Source organism: Pteronotus mesoamericanus, unplaced genomic scaffold (assembly GCF_021234165.1).
Source record: "Pteronotus mesoamericanus isolate MK-2021 breed Mesoamerican mustached bat unplaced genomic scaffold, CSHL_Meso_final contig_41, whole genome shotgun sequence".
NCBI lineage: Eukaryota > Metazoa > Chordata > Mammalia > Chiroptera > Mormoopidae > Pteronotus > Pteronotus mesoamericanus.
Genome location: NW_026555152.1, coordinates 7,631,204 through 7,643,236, shown reverse-complemented (window position 1 = coordinate 7,643,236; position 12,033 = coordinate 7,631,204). Strand labels below are relative to the sequence as shown.

At 40.7% G+C, this 12,033-nt stretch overlaps 1 protein-coding gene across 6 annotated transcripts in view; it reads right to left on the bottom strand.

The window, feature by feature from the left end:
• ERC1 (ELKS/RAB6-interacting/CAST family member 1) overlaps positions 1–11,732 on the bottom strand; it is a 565,692-nt gene extending 553,960 nt beyond the window's left edge. For 2 of the 6 annotated variants that reach the window (XM_054577180.1, XM_054577185.1), the window contains exon 1: positions 10,903–11,018. The gene's annotated coding sequence lies outside the window, so the exon portion shown is untranslated. Of the gene's footprint in view, positions 1–10,742; positions 10,838–10,902; positions 11,019–11,713 lie in introns of those variants that run through there. The other 4 variants (XM_054577183.1, XM_054577184.1, XM_054577182.1 and 1 more) reach the window with 3 other exon arrangements.
• Between the last annotated feature and the right edge of the window lie 301 nt (positions 11,733–12,033).

Here is a 12,033-nt window from a genome sequence, read left to right as displayed (position 1 = left end):
CAATAAATTAAAAATGGAACTACCATATGACCTAGCAATCACACCTCTTGATATTTAAAACAATAATTCAGAAAGATAATAATGCAAAAATTTATATGGAACCATAAACAACCCCGAATAGCCTCAGCAATTTTAAGAAAGAAACACAAAGTAGGAGGGATCACAATACCGGACATCAAACTCTACTACAAAGCCACTATACTCAAAACAATCTGGTACTGGCACAAGAACAGACCCATAGACCAGTGGAACAGAATAGAAAGCCCAGAAATGAGCCCAGGTCTCTATGGGCATCTAATATTTGACAAAGGGGGCAGAAGCATAAAATGGAGCAGTAATAGCCTCTTCAACAAATGGTGTTGGGAGAGCTGGACGGCTACATGCAAAAAATTGAAATTAGATCATCAGCTGACACCATACACAAAAATAAACTCAAGATGGATAAAAGACTTAAGTATAAGTCGCAAACCATCAAAGTCCTAGAGGAGAACATTGGCAGGAAACTCTCAGATATCCCACGCAGCAATCTTTTCACTGATATGTCTCCTAAAGCAAGGGACATAAAGGAAAGAATAAACAAGTTGGGACCTCATCAAAATAAGAAGTTTCTGCACGGCTAAAGAAAACATCAGCAAAATGAAAAGGGAGCCAACCCTATGGGAAAATATATTTGCTAATGATACATCAGATAGAGGTTTGATCTCCAAGATATATAAAGAACTCACTCGACTCCACTCCAAGAAGACAAACGATCCAATCAAAAAATGGGCAAAGGACCTGGGCAGACGCTTTTCCAAGGAGGAGATACAGAGGGCCCAGAGGCATTTGAAAGGATGCTCAGCATCACTAGCCATCAGAGAAATGCACATCAAAACCACCATGAGGTACCACCTCACACCGGTCAGAATGGCCATCAGAAACAGATCCACAAACAACAGGTGCTGGCGAGGCTGTGCAGAAAAGGGAACCCTAGTACACTGTTGGTGGGAATGCAGACTGGTGCAGCCACTGTGGAAAGCAGTGTGGAATTTCCTCAAAAAGCTGAAAATGGAACTGCCTTTTGATCCAGTGATTCCCCTGCTGGGACTATACCCTAAGAACACCAAAACTCCAATACAAAAGAACCTATGCACCCCAATGTTCATAGCAGCACAACTGACAATAGCCAAGTGTTGGAAGCAACCTAAATGCCCATCGGTAGATGATTGGATCAAAAAGTTATATACATATACACAATGGAATACTACACAGCAGAAAGAAAAAAAGAACTAGTAAACTTTTCGCGACAGCATGGATGGAACTGGAGAGCATTATGCTAAGTGAAATAAGCCAGGGGGCGAAAGACAAATACCATATGATCTCACCTATAAGTGGAACCTAACCAACAATACAAAGATGCAAGGAAAATAAGACCAGCAACACTGAAAGGAAAAGAAATCAAGAGAGACAAGAGGGAAGGAGGGAGGGGAGGCGGGAAAAAGGAAGGGAGGGGAAAGTCAAGGAACATATAGCAAGGACTCATGGACAAAACCAAAGGGGAAGAGCTGAGGGAGGGAAGAAGAGAGGGGGCAAGGGAAAGTGGTGGGGGGTAGGCAGAGACAAATGTATTTGAAAAAATAAATTAAAATAAAATTTAAAAAAAAAAAGAAAGACTCAGAAACATGGAAAAAAAGAAAGAAAGAAAGAAAGATACTGCATCCCTTTGTTCACTGCAGCTGTATTTATGATAGCCAAGATATGGAAGCAACCTAAGTGTCAATCAACAGACAACTGGAAAAAGATGTAGTGCATATGTAAAATGGAATACTACTCAGCCATAAAAAAAAAAAAAATGAAATCTTACCATTTGCAAGAACATGAAAGGACCTAAAGATTATTATAAATGAAGTAAGTCAGAAAAAACAGATTTTATTTCACTTATATGTGGAATCTAAAAAACAAAAATAAATGAACAAATGAACTCATAGACACACAGAACAAACTGATGGTTATCAGGTGGGAGGGTGCTTGTGGGGGCTGGATGAAAAGGGTAAAGGAATTAAGAAGTACAAAATGGCAGTTACAAAATAGGGGGATGAAAAGGACAGCACCGGGGATACAGGCAATAATATTGTGAAAACTATGTATAGAGTCGGGGGTGTACCAGACTTATCGGGGGATCACTTCCTAATTATATAAATGTCCAACCACTGCACGGTACACCTGAAACTAAAATAATATTGACTGTCACCTGTAATTGAAAAAATAAAAAATCAGTCTAAATTTTAAAACTGATAATTCAATTACTGGAAAACTTTTAAACATGTCTGGGACTAGTTGGGCATGTGAATCCACTTTTTCAACAGTAAATTTTATAAAACTTAAAATACAAATCAAATATTTCTGAGAAAAACCTAGCATCTGAATTAAGATATGCTATAAAAGTGTACAATTGATCTCAAAGACTTAATTTGAAAAAATAATGTAAAATTGCCCGTTAATAATTTTTTAAATATGTTTCAACCTGTGGAAATGACATTTTGGATGTTTTGGGTTAAATAGAATACATTATAAAATTATAAAATCTAATAGTTTCTTTTTACTCTATAAATGTGGTCCCTAAAATTTTAATTACGTGTCTCACATTACATTTCTACTGGACTTTCTAGAGGTTCCTGTTGCCCCACAATAGCCATCAACAGGCCAAAGATGGCATCGCCATTCTAGCTCAGTGCAGCACCTTCTCTGACTATGGAATTGGTCTACATCTGATGACGACTGGGTGGTGGTAGTGCTGACTGTATCTGACTCACAGATCCCTTAAGATATTCTGGAGCCAGAGTTCTGGGAGACTGGAGAATACCATCTATTATTTCGACTCTTCTCTGGGGGAAAAATAGTAGGTACAGATACTGTAGACCAGTGCTGTGCACCAGAACTTTCTGTGACAGTGGAAATGCTGTTTATCTGCACTGTCCAATACAGAGGTCACTAGTCCCATCTGGCTATTGAGAACATGCAATAGTGCTAGTGCGACTGAGGAAGTAAATGTTAAATCTTATTTCATTTAAATTAGAGTAAATTTAAATAGCCATATATGGCTTGTAGCTACTGTACTAGCCAACACTGCTTCTAGCCCACCTTCTCCATCTCAAAGTCTGGGAGTCACCTTAGTCTCCTCCATCCCCATCAACTCTCCTTTCCCCGCCAGAAGTATACACACACATACACACACAGATACTGAATTACCCAGTCCTGTGTTCTTTAAAGCTTTCAATTCTGTACTCTTCTCTATCTCCACTGTCACTGCTTTCCTACCCAATGCCTCTTAGTTGACCCTTAGACTCAGGAAAGAGGTAAAAGCTAAAGACAGAAAAATGAACACCCAACATACAGATAAAAATGAAATATAAGAAATGAATCACATCTCTTCCACAGAAATTCAAATACTTAATGAATGGGTAGAAAAGGTTCAACAAAGGTGACTGAGAAAGAGAGCCTAGAGACCCAGGAAGAAAATCTGAAGCGTAATCTAAAGACCCCAAAAGAAGTGAGTTTTACAAAAGAAGAAGAAATCAACTGTGCCAAAGGCTGCTGTAACAGGCAATCTTGAAGAGGGCTCTGAAATATCATTCAGATGAATACATCTCTGCCTCCTAATATTCAAGCTCTTGTGGGATCCTCCTCACCGCCATCCCCATCCATCCCTTGTGTGTGTTGGACCAAGTAACTTCCTTCTAATGAACAGAATACAGCAAAAATGCTAGAATGTCACTTCCTAGATTAGGTTACAAAATTACTCTAGCTATTATCTCCCCTCCCCAACTCCTCCTCAAAATTCTCACCCTAGGAGAAGCAAGGTCCCGCGTAGCTAGTAATCCTACGCAGAGACCCAAATGGCAAAGAGACTGATTTCTCCAGCAACAGCTAGCAAGGACCTCAAACCTGCCAAAGGGCAAATGAGTGAGCTTGGAAGCAGACTCTCCCCCAGTCACCGCTGAGATGACTGCAGTGCTAGTTAACATTTGATTGCAGCCTTATGATTGACCCTGAATCAGACACACCACACTCAGATACCTGAAACACAGCAACACTGAAACAGTATATATTTGTTGTTTTAAATTTGGGGGTAATTTTTTCCTCAGCAATAGACAACCAGTAAGCTGCTAAGAGGACAAAAAATTGCCATTGTCTTTAAAGACATCAGTAATCCTAGCAAAACAGTTTTCAGTGAAATTGTGGAGACAGAAACAAGACAAAAATAGTCTGAGAAGAGCATAACTGGTGCAGAAATGGAGATGTATAGCAAATGTAGACGATTCTTTCAAAAATGTCTGCCTGTAAAGGAGAAAACAATTTACAGCAAGAGTTAGAGAAAGTATGAAGTTGAAGAGTTTTTTGTAAAGATGAGAGAGACTTTTTAAAGTTTAAGTGATGATAATAAAAAGCTAATAGATGGAAAAATACATTCTCAAAGAACTTTACTGCATTTTCAAGAAACTGCTCTAAAAGTTCTCACTATCTCTCTGCCTTAACTGAAAACTGGATTTCCCAGGACTCCTCTTTCCACGCAGCCCTTTCAAAGGGAGGCTATTAAAGCTCTCATACTCCATTCCCAATATTGGAAAAAGAAGCTGTTACCCATCGTTCTTCCAATGCCAACTCCAGACTATCATTCCTGAATCGTCATGTAAAATCCTTGTTACTCTGATTCTCATGCTACTCGGCAAGTCTTCTACCTCTGCCTCTTTACTACGACCTAATAACCACCTGGACTTCCTCCACACTCATTGAGGATATGCTGACTACTACTTCATATTGTCACTATTTTCTATGCCACCACTCCTGGGTCATTTCAATACACACAAGAACGAGTCACCTAACACCAGTTCCTCAAAGCTATCATCCTCAGTAAGCAACTCTCTAATGTCTGGGTATAGCCATTTACAACCAGTTGTGAAGTCAGTTATATTATTATCCATTCATTCATCAAATATTTAGTAAGTACCTATTATTTGCTCAGTAGAGAACACATCACAGATGATCCCTGTCTCATTAAATCTAAGACTTACTTTTTCATATCTTCCACAAGAATAACATAAAAAATAGCTTAAGTGTAGATACACCACAACTATTACATTTGTTTATTTATCAGTCCAGGAACCACATCAATTCTAGAAAACTAGAATTACTGTCTGATGTGACCTAGTGAATACATGCTGAATCCTAGTGAACACTATTTCCCTTGACAAGGCTTCCAAAACTACCTTTTAAATAATCTATTCTAAAATAGTGCCAGAGTCCAATATTAGATTCATTAATCCATAAATGTATAACCATGCTGCCCAACACAGTAGCCACTAGTCACAATAGCTATTTAAATTAATTTCAATAAAATTAACAATTCAATTTCTCAGTCACACTAGCCATAGTTCAATAGGTGCAGGTAACGAGTGGCTACTATAATGAATGGTAAAGATACAGAGCATTTCTATCAGCACAGAAAATTCTACTGGACAGTGTTGACCTAACATTTTTGGCATCCACATCCTTCCTCCCAGAAAAAAACTTAAAATGATAGGTGTCATTTTCCAGTCTCCTGAAAACTCTCTGGGGATCCACAAACATCCTAAGAAATTCCATTCCATCATTACCATCAACATCACCGCTCGTCATCATAAGAGCAGTTAATTTTTATTAATTACCTACTATATTCCAAGCACTTTATTAAAAGTTTTGTAAGTACTATCTGCTTTATTCTTCACAACAGTTACATTCCCATTTTATGAGAAAATTCCCATTTTAGAGATGAAAAAATTAACTGAGTTTTAGATAATAAAGTAACTCACTCAAAATTAAACACAAAGAAGTGACAGCTACCCATAGGCAGTTGAAGCGAATTAATAATGTAATTATTTTGCCCTTTTTAGACAACACGCTTTTAACAAAAAGACGTGATACCAACACCTCACGCCGGCACCTGACATTTCAAATTACTTTCAGATCCCCTAATCTGCCCTATAGCTTTCTTGCCTTAGGGTTCCTCGAATGCTAAATTCCCTCTGCTTGCATCCTTCTCATTTGACCAAATCCTACTCATCCTTAAGATCCCATCTTAGATCTTCCCACAATCCAGTCGAGGGATCCATTCTGTGAGCTGATGTAGAAAACTCTGTATGTCACCAATTGAACACCACAAAGTCCTGCTAATTTTTCCTCTTCTCATACTAATATGAAACTCCTCAAGAATAGGGGAACCTATCCCTTATTTATCATGAAATCCCTCTGGTCTAGCTCAGGACTTGGAATACAAATGGTACTCAATAAACATTTGCTAATTGAAGGAATAATAGAACAGGACACTAAGATAACCAAATCACTTCACCAGGATCATGGCCAGGCAGCTCAAGTGGTTATGGCATCGTCCCGCTTCACCAAGGCTGCAGGTTTGATCCCTGTCAGGGCACATACAGGAATCAACCAATGAATGTGTAAGTGTAAAAAAAAACCTAACCCTCTCTCTCTTAAGTAAATAATTTTAAAAATCATTTCACAAGTATTTACTCAAATAAAACGTTATCTAATTTGACTTTTACACAAATCTATGCTTCTATTCTATCACGGAATGTTAAAAGTATGAACTAAATGGTTTCACTGCAGATTAGTTGGTAACAAAGTATTTCACATTTTTCCCCACATAATAAGCAAACCAATACTTAAAAACCAAAGGTCAGTGGGGTGACTGTTCATGAGTTTGGGATTTGTTTTGGGGGTCATATAAATGTTCTAAAATTGGTTGTCAGGATGGTTGCACAAACAAAATTGAATTATACTCATTAAATGGGTAAATTGCATGTCATGTGAATTATCTCTCAATAAAGCTATAAAACAAAGTTATGAAACAAAAAGTCTGCATCTAGATTAAATTATGAAAATATATTAACACTTCAAATAACACCTGAAAGATAAAAATACTTGTTATATTTATGCAATTTTTAAATAGCTAAATGCCATATTATTGCAAAATATTTCACTGATCAGGAAAAAGAAGAAACTGGAAATAGTAATTACCTTCAGGATGGATGGGATAGGACTTACTTTTCCCTGTGTATTCATTTATACCTTCTGATTTGGTACTTGTATTACCAATTTAAAAAAAAATACACATAAGATTAATAACGAACAAAGTCATATCTCTGCTTAGTGCAGTAAAAGTAGGTTCTCCCAGGCTGCCTCCTTTGTTCCGAAAAGAATATATAAATCAATCCAGGAATATCTGTCTCATCTCACACTAACAAGCATTTAGTTATTTCTCTGGTATTAGACATTATAATCAAGCAGCATTCTCTCTTATTCAACACTCTGACATACACTTAAACAATGATACAGTTGATAATTCCCTCCTTGAAAACTTCCTTTCCTTCACTTCTAGTACATCACACTCCTCCAGTTTTTCTAACTCAATGCCTCCTATCAATCTCCTTTACTGGGTTCCTCCTCATTTCCCAAGAAGATAGCTAGAAAGTAAGTTCAATGAAGGCAGAGATTTTTGTCAGCTTTATTCACTACCATATCCCCAAAAGCTAAAAAAAAGTGCCCAGAACTATACTCAAAAACTTTTAAACAAATAAATGAATGAAACACTGTACCAAGACATGTTGAAGGCATAGTGAAGAGCCATAGAAATACATTGCATACAGCCTGTATTTTGTTTACTTGTTTACATTATCTTTCTCTGAAAATTGGTAATTCATGTACTAATTATTATTTGATTAACCAAAATACTTCATTCCCTGGTCTTTCTCCCTCAATGGTTTTGACACAGTATGTGTAAAATGAGCATTTAACAGGTCTTATACTACTTCTAAAAGCATAAATATAGTGTAGAAAAAGAGCAGTTGTTGCTATTACAACCTTCACTGTTGTTTTGTTTCCAGTATTAATGTTGAATTAACAGGCTGACATACTCATCCAACTTTAGTAATGAAAAAAAAAAAAACCAACAACACTTAAGCAGACTCAACAAGGATATCACAGTAATGACCAGCAAGTGACATTTCTTGAAAAGTAAATTGTAGGAGTTTTACTAAATCAAAAAGAATATATGTGCCTGTGTTCACTGCAGCATTATTTACGATAGCTGAGATTTGAAAGCAGCCGAAGTGCCCATCAGTAAATGAGTGGATAAAAAAGCTGTGATACATTTACACAATGGAATACTACTGGGCCATAAAAAGCAGCGGGGGGGTGGGGGCGGCCGGGTGCAGGGGAGAGAATCTTATCCTTTGCAACAGCATGCAAAGACCTGGAGAGAATTATGCTGAGTGAAATAAGCCAGTCAGAGAAAAACAAGTGCCATTTGATTTCACTCATATTTGTAATCCAATGAACAAAATAAGCTAAAAAAAATAGAAAAAGGCTGATAGAGAACAGGCTGACAGCTGTCAGAGAGGAAGGGGGTTGAGGGTCTGGGTGAAAAAGGTGAAAGGATTAAGCAAAAGAAAAAGAGAAAAAAAAAACCTTCATAGACACAGACAACAGTATGGTGATTCCAGAAGAAAAGGGGACCTGCGGGGGATAGAAGAGAGTAAAACGGGAATAAATGATGATGAAAGGAAGCTTGACTTAAGGCACTGAACATACAATACAACATACAGATGAAATATTACAGAACAGTATACCTGAAACCTATATAATGTCATTAACCAATGTCACGCCAATAAATTTAATTGTTAAAAGTGCAGGGGGTTTTTTCAGGCATTAGAGAAACAGATAATTTCTACCTTTACATTGTCCCCAAATCATATGATTTCATTCCCACAAGGAGAAGAAACACATCTTATTGTCAGCTATGCAAGTGTCATTTTAGCAATATATACTTTCACCTGGAATCTTCTCATTTGTCCCCTGTAGACCCAATTAAATCAAAGTATAATTTAAAACCCAAATCTAAACATGTGAATTCACATTTTTCCTTCTAAGTAACTAATCCAAAATCAAAATTACTCATGATACCAACTTACAATTTGATCTATATGAATACAGTTAAATATTTTATTTGTAATTACAATTGGACCACATCCTTTCTCTCTTAATAGCTATTGTAGCCTCTGTTTCTTGTAAGTCTCTTCAGGCAGAAGTATTTGCTAGAAGATAATAGTCTGCTCATTAAAGAAGCATGTTAAAAGAGGCAATGATCTGCAGCTACTGACACTGACATCTGTATAGCTCTCTCTTGGGTTACAGGAAAGCACTTCCCTGGCTATCTTCCCAAATAAATTGAGTAAGCCTTGGGAAAGTCACTGCCTAATTTCCATTTCATGACGGTTTCTCTTCCTCCATAAATGAATTATTGAGAGTCATGTCTACTTCATCCATTACATAATGCATGTCCATCACAGGACCTGTTTCTGAGCAAGAAATAGCTTACATTACACTGGTAGGTAAGGCTGTTGAATACTATAATCTCACGTGGAGCAGGAATCCAGAAGAGATTCTGATTTAATGTGCTAAATTGTGAAAGAATGATGTGAAGAACGCTGAATACTGTTTACTCTTAGTAATCTCTCTTTATGAAATGACAGACACATGCCCCAAATACGTCATTAAACAGCATTTTAAAGCTCTTGACTCCAAGAACATTTCTCAGAAATTGAGGGGTCTACCGAAAGGAAAAAATTATTCCACTTGATTCTTAAAGTGTTTAATAAAGACATCTGCAACTGGGAAATAATAAGTAATAATAGTGTTGAACACATAATGTCTAAATGTCAAGGTCTACTGAAAAACAAGCTGTTAAGGACAGTTGTACTTTAAAACATTTAAGCATTTTTCACATAATTAGTTCAACCGAATTGTTCAAATTGTTCCTTTTATCCATCCAAAGCAGTCGATCTTGACACGACCTGCAGCTATTACTCAGAAATGTGTCTTCCAAAGCAACCACCTGATTCTCAGGCCTTCTCTTAAGGGGCCAGGATAGAGCTTGTACACGTAGTGAAAAGAAGTCTTTTCTGCAATGAAAAGACTGGAAGGTAACACCTTTAAAGATCAAAAAGTGTAATGAGACTTATTTCCCTAATATTGCTACCTGAATGAAGCTGTCTTAACGCAAGATCTCACTCTTCTTGAAGGGTGTAAAACTTCAAACCCATCCACGCTCACAATTCACTCACTGAGCTAAAGCATAAGAGAATTCTCTTCCCTCCCCAACCCATCCACCCACCCCGTCAGAAGGAAAAATAGAAAAATAACCAAAACCCGAAAGCAGAAATGTGAAACCTAGTGCAGTAGCTTCTCCAACTGCCTCATAGGCAACATCCACAGCTCATCTTCCTTTTCAAATACAATCATCCGTCTCCTATCTTACATTTCCCAGAAAAAAAATCTTCATCTTCAACATTTTGTATCAATCACCCAAACCCACATATCCACCCTGACTGCACCCCAGTCTACACGGATCCCCAATTTCTCCATCTCGCGACCACCCTGCCCGCAATATCACTTCTCATCAACCTTCCACCGTCGTTTCTCCAGGCGTCCAGAGCCCCTATTTCCCACCTACCACCTCCCGCCCCGCGTTCCCCATTTCTATCGCCTCTGCTCCCGCCCAATCCCGGAGCTCGATTGGGTGGAGCCCTCCGGTGGGCTGGGGTGGGTTAAAATCGATTGGGGGTGGGGTCGCCCCTCCCTGGACTTCCCCATCCCCCCCCCGCCCCGGCCCCGAGCACGGATTAGTAGCAGAAGGGGTCTTGAAGCCTCACCTACAGCTCCGCCCCTCCCCGGGGGAGCGCTGCCCAGCCCCAGCCAGGGCCGTAAGGAAGAAGCAGAGTAAGAAAAGGCAAAACGCCTCAGGGCCAGAGACAGGCGGGAAGCTCTAGGTCCCGCCCGACTTCCAAGCTGCCGCCACCGCGGCCGTCTCACCCTGCTCAGGGTTGCTGCCGTTGCTGCTGCTGCTGCTGCTGCTGCTGCTGCTTCTGCTGCCGCCGCCGCCCCGGCGCCGCCACCGCCGCCGCCGCCACCACCACAGCCACAGCCACTGCCACAGCACGGCCCGGCGCCCGCCGACGTCACCGCGCCCCGCCCCCTGCGCGAGACACCTAGCCCCGCCCCCAGGCTTCGGCGGCCAGATGCTCGGAGCTCCACCTTCCCCGAGCCGGGGCACCTCGCTTCCCCGTGCCCTCCGTGAAGGCGTCTCCGTAGCCTGCAGGCCTCCGGCCCCTTCCAGAGAAAGGGGGGTTAGGGCCTGGGAAGCGAGGGTGACTCAGGCTCTGGCTATGGCTCCGCGCTGAAGCTGAGTCACGGGCGCGGGGCGTCCACACATACACACCCCCATAGGCGGCCCCTGTGGCCACGGGAGCGCAGAGCTGGATCCCGCTCGGAGAAGAGGCAGTAGGTGGGAGCTAGGAAAAGCGGTGTTTGTCTCCTCCTGCTTGCCGTAGGAAGTGGACCAGCCGGGCACGAAGAGCGGAATCGTGGCCTTCCCAAACCTTACGGTCGCCCCACCCCCGCTTTGGCAGGGCCCGTTACACAACCCGGAGACCCGCGCCGCAGTAGCTCGAAGGACTGGCAGTGCATTCCCGCCTGCGCTCTCACAGCCGCAGGGAGCACCCCGTGTCCGAGGGAAATTGGATTTTCCCCCACCCTTAGCTTTTGCGAAATGTGTCTCCTGAAATAGTAATATGATCTGAGACACGGCCCTGGGGAAGAAACTTAGGTGTCGCAGGAGACTCACACCAGCGTAGGTCGTTTTCCTGTAGTGGTTCTGATGCGAGAAAAGAGCCGGGGCGGAAATTAACGTCCACGTGCAGTCCGTGCGATGTGCCTGGTACTGTGTGCTAGGTTGTCTTACTTGGTCCTCACAACAGCAAGGCGGGTCTACCGGACAACTGGGGCCGTATTTTAGGGAACCCAGTGTTCCTGTATCACATCGCATTCCGGTTTCGTTTGCTGGAGCCGTGCGAAGAGGGTAACTGCATCCACTAATTTAAGAATGTGGGTAAGCTATCTCTAAATCAAGAACGTAAGAGTGATGTGAATTATATTTATTCCCAA